Here is a 6,000-nt window from a genome sequence, read left to right as displayed (position 1 = left end):
AGGAGAAGCTTGCAATTTGAGATGGCGATCGGATAAAACTTTTGTGTGAAAATTGTGAAAAATTATGTCTTATGTCTTAATTCCTGGAAGTGACATTCCGGACAAGTGAGATATACTTGAAAGTGGAACGCTTGACCTTTCAATTGATGCCAATTAGGTTGGTGTGCATGATCAGATAACAGAGTTACAGCCTAATATATCCCGTTATTTGTTTGTAGTGTAATAATAAACTCGCTAGAAGTCCCAATTATACATAAATAGTCACGAAATTTTGCACCGGGTAAGAGTATAGGTCGCAAAAGATGCCTACAATTTTGAATGATGATCTGATATTCTTTAGCAGGTGAAATGGACCATTACTTTTGTATGAAAAATATAAAAATTTTATTTTTGGTCGATATTTTAATTCCTTGAGGACATATATATTTCGCAAAGTAGCCTACATATGGAAAAAAACTACTGACCTTTCCTCTGATGTAAATTGCAATAGAGTGTTTACTAGATAACGGGCCTACTGCCTAACATATATTGGGTTCTGTGTAGAGAACCACATTTTTATACCATGCTACATATTGTCTCTCCAATAGTTTATGTAACATCACGAAATATTCGTCCTAGACCCCTTATTTGGTATGCCAAAATTCATATCTCGACGAGATAAAGCGATTTAGCGATGTTTGTCCGTCCATTAAAAATTGTAAACAAGCTTAAGGCCGCAATTATGGACCGTTTGTAACAAATTTTTTAAGGAGATTGGGTTCGGGCCAGATTGGAAATGATTAGTTTTTGGTGATGGTCATAAAATGTTCAGGAGATGAAATGGACCAAAAACAAAATTTTAACCAATTTTGTAGCAGCTCTGTAGGTCAAAATAATAACCCGAAAAAATTTTAAACAAAATTTGAGTTTATGATGAAGAAGAAGCGTACAAACCAACGTGAAGATCAGAAATTGGTAAAAATTTCAATAACGTAGCGGTTAAACAGCGGAAGTAGTAGTACTACATATGTGGGTGAACTAAATTTTCCTTTCCTGCTACAAAAATGTCTTTGTCATGCTGAATAACTTTTTGGTTTTGGTCATAAGTATTATACATTACATCTCTGATATTTGATAATTAAATTTTCACAATCATTGAAAAGAAGTTCCGTGGAGAGCGATTGTCCAGGGATAGTGGTATAGGGTATCCCATGGTCGGCTCCGTCCGACTATAGACTTTTCTTACTTGTTTTTGACTAAATTTAATTTTTTTTGTTTATTGGGGTTTAACCATTTGTAATATATAGGAACACGCAGAAAAATATATATGTTTGGGACTGCTTCCAAACAAATATATGTTTGCTGCAAAATATGTTTGTCCAAACAAATATATGTTTGGGACTGCTTCCAAATAAATATATTTTTGCTGCAAAATATGTTTGGGAAATATCGACGCCTCCAAACAATAGTATGCTAAGTAGACTTAGCATGTTTTCAAGTTCTTTACATTTTTATATTTAACGTCCTTTTACATAAAATCTGTCAAATTTTGGTAATGATCGGACAATCCGAACAGAAGTTATAAACAAATATTTCCTTAGCATAGTACTGAAGTTCAAAGAAATTTCCAAACTTTGAGAGCTTCTCCTGCAAAACTCACTTTTTAAACTTAGCATACTATTTGGAGGTGTCGATATGTTAGAGAGGCCATTTTTTTCTGTGTGTGCTGATGACTTAGTCGTCCTTAGAACAACCTACTGAAAAAGGAATCATAACGATGCGAGAGGAGCTCTTGAACTTTACTCTTTCCGAATTATGTGTGGGAGGTACCCGAAGGAGTGGACTGATATAGTCCATATTCCAACCTGATACTTGACTGGAGGAAATAATACGATGTGAAAAGTCTGCACCAATCAGAAACTCCCTGTGAGAATTATCTTGCGGATTTGTCATTTTGGTTGGTGCCGTCAGGGTTTCTTGCAGCTTTTAGGCTAATATCTCAAGAAGTGTAGACTTGCGCAAGAAAAAAATTGTACCGTCGTAAAGGAAGCCGCAAGGACAACCTACTGAAAAAAGTTTCAAAACGATCCGAGAGAAGCTCTTAAAATTCATCCGAATTTTGTGTGGGAGGTACCCTAAGGAGTAGACCAATATAGTCCGTATTCGAGCCCGATATATATCTGGAAGGAAAAATACGATGTGCAAAGTTTGGAGCGAATGATTTGCTTCCTTCAAGAGTTATCGTTCACAGCATTTAACAGAACAATTTTGAACTTTTGTGGGGGAGGTACCCGAGAGAGTAGACCGATATGGTCCATCTTCGAACTTAAACTAAGTTTGGACAAAATATTACGATACCCAAAATTTGGTTCAAATCAGTTGATCCTTCGAGAGTTATCGTGCGCACCAGCCATCAGACGGACGGACATGGCTAAGTCGACTCCAAATTGTCTGAAACGAATTTCGTTCAAACATACTTGGGGTCTGAAACCGTTAATTCGATGAGGCACATTTTTGGTCGTATCAAAGTGTATATGGCGAAAAACAAAAATACTTTGCAATACATTTGAAAAAATTAAAAAAAAATTTTGGCGAGCACATCTACAATTTTTGGCATAGAGGTTAAGAAAAAAATCTGGTTTCAAATCTGTTCGCGTTCACAAAATTGGACGATGCGCGCAAAAGTTATAGCGGTTTTTATTCTCATATAAAGAAAAAATATTTAAAAATATCTTATTTGTTGTTATGAGAAAATGTATGCATAAATCGTTAACAGCATTCCATATCTATTCGTAGATGTTTAAATAGTTATTAAATTTATTATTATTTTCGCGGAAAATCAACAAATAATAAAAAATTTTTGAAGTAAATCCAAATTATCCTGTTCCATAGTCTCTACAAACCCTCAAACAATAAATTAAAAAAATATTTGCGGAATCTAGACAATGCGTAGAAAAATATGATACCAAATTTATAGAGATTGGGTACATAAATTGCATATTATAACAACAACAAAAGAGAAAAACTTATTGTTGGAAAATATTGTTGCAAATATATTTTTTAAAAAAATTCACGCATCAAATATTGGCCTTTAGACCCCAATTACTAGGATGCTGTAAGGAGCACACTCATGAGATTATTATCTTATCTTGTTGCGCGTCCGAATTATTAAAAAAATTCAAAAAACCCCGAAATTCTGGCTTCAAAATGTCAGCATCAATTTTAGCAGCACTGGATATATCGAAAAATGATACAAAAGTATCATATTGTCCATGAAGTATTCTTTGAGTCTTTCTTTGGGCATATGTCTATAAAATGTAAGGTTAAGCCAGAAATCGGAAAGGAGCATAAAAAAACTTGTTGGCTTCAACCCATTTTTACCTATTTTTCTACATTGATACAAACACAGCTTCCACTTAAATTAATTTTAATGGTCGACCTTATGGGATTCCTCCTCAAACACTTCATTTTAAAGAATTTCAATGATACTATATAGAATATGTTAACAGTTCGCGAATTCTGAATGGGTGAAACTCGGATTCATCGATTGTAAAACATTTTTGGTTTTCACCATATACCCTTTCTAGCCTAATGGCTGAGGGTATACAAATCCTAGTTGTGCTCACAAAAAAAAAATAAATTAAATTTTTTTAAATGGATTTGCATAAGAAATTTGATGTTTACCATATATGTACATAGATATAGATAATATACCTAGTGCCTCTGTATTTTTGTTTAAACCAACTTTTTCAAATCCATCACTCCGTTGTTAACAATACATGCCTTTGTTCGGCCAACATTAAACCCATTCGTATTGTATTTTTTATGGTAGCAGGTTTCACTTTGGCTCCACCTGAATGAAGCTTTACTAAGTCCTGATTCAAAATAAAGAAGGCAACAGCAAGAAATAAAAACAAAACCTTGTAATCAGAACATATTTATTAATAATAATTTAATTATGACAACTAACTTCATGTTCATCGCTGATACGGTTGCCATCGTATCATTATGTTCCGCTGCATGGCTGACAACATGACAGTCATTCTATCCATGATCGGGATGTAATAAAATAAAGTTGCAGTTAAAACATAATAACGTTTTTTTTAATAATTGATAAGTATAACTTCGGATACATGATCCGCTTTTTTCCATTGTAATATATGTATGTAAGAGCATAAAACGTCATCCTCGATTATTACAAGTATGTCGAAATATTGAAATCTCAACTGTTCCAATGGGACAGTCATTAAGCGGATTACAAATTATTAATTTATAATATGGGATAAATACAAAATTTATTGGCATGTAATTCCAAACAATTTGTATTTTGAGAATTCATTCAGCTCTCTAATTGCTGTCACATAATTACATAAGTTACATAATTATGGTTAGATGGTGTTCACTCCACAGACTTTTATACCCTGAACCATAATATGGAGGGTATAATTAAATTTGTCATGCCGTTTGTAGCACATCGAAATATTCATCGGAAACCCTATTGAGTATATATGTATATTCTTGATCAGGGTAAACTTCTAAGTCGATATGACCATGTCCGTCCTTCCGTCTGTTGAAATCAAGATACAGCTGGCATTTTTTATACCCTCCACCATAGTATGGAGGGTATATTAAGTTTGTCATTCTGTTTGTAACACATCGAACTCATCATTTGCGACCCTATAAAGTATATATATATTCTTGATCAGGATAAAATTCTAAGACGATCTAGCCATGTCCGTCTGTCCGTCCGTCTGTTGTAATCACTCTAGCGTCCGCAATAATTGAGATAGAGTGCTGAAATTTTGCACCCGAGGGTCTTTTTTCCATAGGCAGGTCAAGTTCGAAGATGGGCTATATCGGTCCACTTTTTGGTATAGCCCCCATATAACGGTACCTCCGGATTTGAGGTATTTTGATGTTTTTCGCCACATTTGCAGACCGAATTAGCTATAATTTGGCACTTAGGGTTCCTAGTGATCAACAAACTTATATCCCAAAGGATATGGGCATAGGTCCATGTTTTGGTATAGCCCCCATATAACGGTACCTCCCGATTTTCGGTATTTTGAGAATTTTAGCCAAAATTTGTAACCTAAATATCTGCAATTTGACATTTGAGGTTCTCAGTGGTCATGAAACATCTCCACCAAACATCGTCAACATAGGTCCATGTTTTGGTATAGCCCCCATATAACGGTACCTCCCGATTTTCGGTATTTTGAGAATTTTAGCTAAAATTTTTAACCGAACTAGCTGTAATTTGCCACTTGAGGTTCTCAGTGGTCATAAAATATCTCCACCAAGCATCGTCAACATAGGTTCATGTTTTGGTATAGCTCCCATATAAAGGTACCTCCCGATTTTCGGTATTTTGAGAATTATAGCCACAATTTGTAACCGAAATATCTGCAATTTGACAATTTGATTGCAATTTGATTTGTTTTGGTATAGCCCCCATATAACGGTATCTCCCGATTTTCGGTATTTTGAGAATTTTAGCTGCAATTTTTAACCGAACTAGCTGTAATGATCGGTATTTTGAGAATTTTAGCTACAATTTTGTCTATTCAAAAATAATCGTCAATATAGGTGCATGTTTTGGTATATCCCCCATATAACTGTACCTCCCGTTTTTCGGGAATTTTCAGTGGTCACGAAATTTCTTCACTAAAATTCGTCAACATGGGTCCATTTTTGAGGGTCTACATTGTTTTGATAAAACTACCCTCAATTTGACTCTTGATGTTCCCTGCAGCTATAAAACTTTTCCGCCAAAAAATTTAATGATAGGTTGACTCTTTGACATAGCCCCGTAGGTGGTACCTTTCACCTAGCTGAACACATTTTTTTAGATTAGATCAGATAACACTGTGCAACAAAATGGAGGTGAAAGCCTGGGTCAACATGGGTCCATTTTTGAGGGTCTACATTGTTTTGATAAAACTACCCTCAATTTGACTCTTGATGTTCCCTGCAGCTATAAAACTTTTCCGCCAAAAAATTTAATGATAGGTTGACTCT

The sequence above is a fragment of the Musca autumnalis genome, unplaced genomic scaffold, assembly GCF_047663935.1.
Source record: "Musca autumnalis isolate F117 unplaced genomic scaffold, ASM4766393v1 scaffold_2, whole genome shotgun sequence".
In the NCBI taxonomy this organism is placed as follows: domain Eukaryota; kingdom Metazoa; phylum Arthropoda; class Insecta; order Diptera; family Muscidae; genus Musca; species Musca autumnalis.
The sequence above is the reverse complement of the archived record's forward strand: the minus strand, read 5'-3'. Positions refer to the sequence as shown.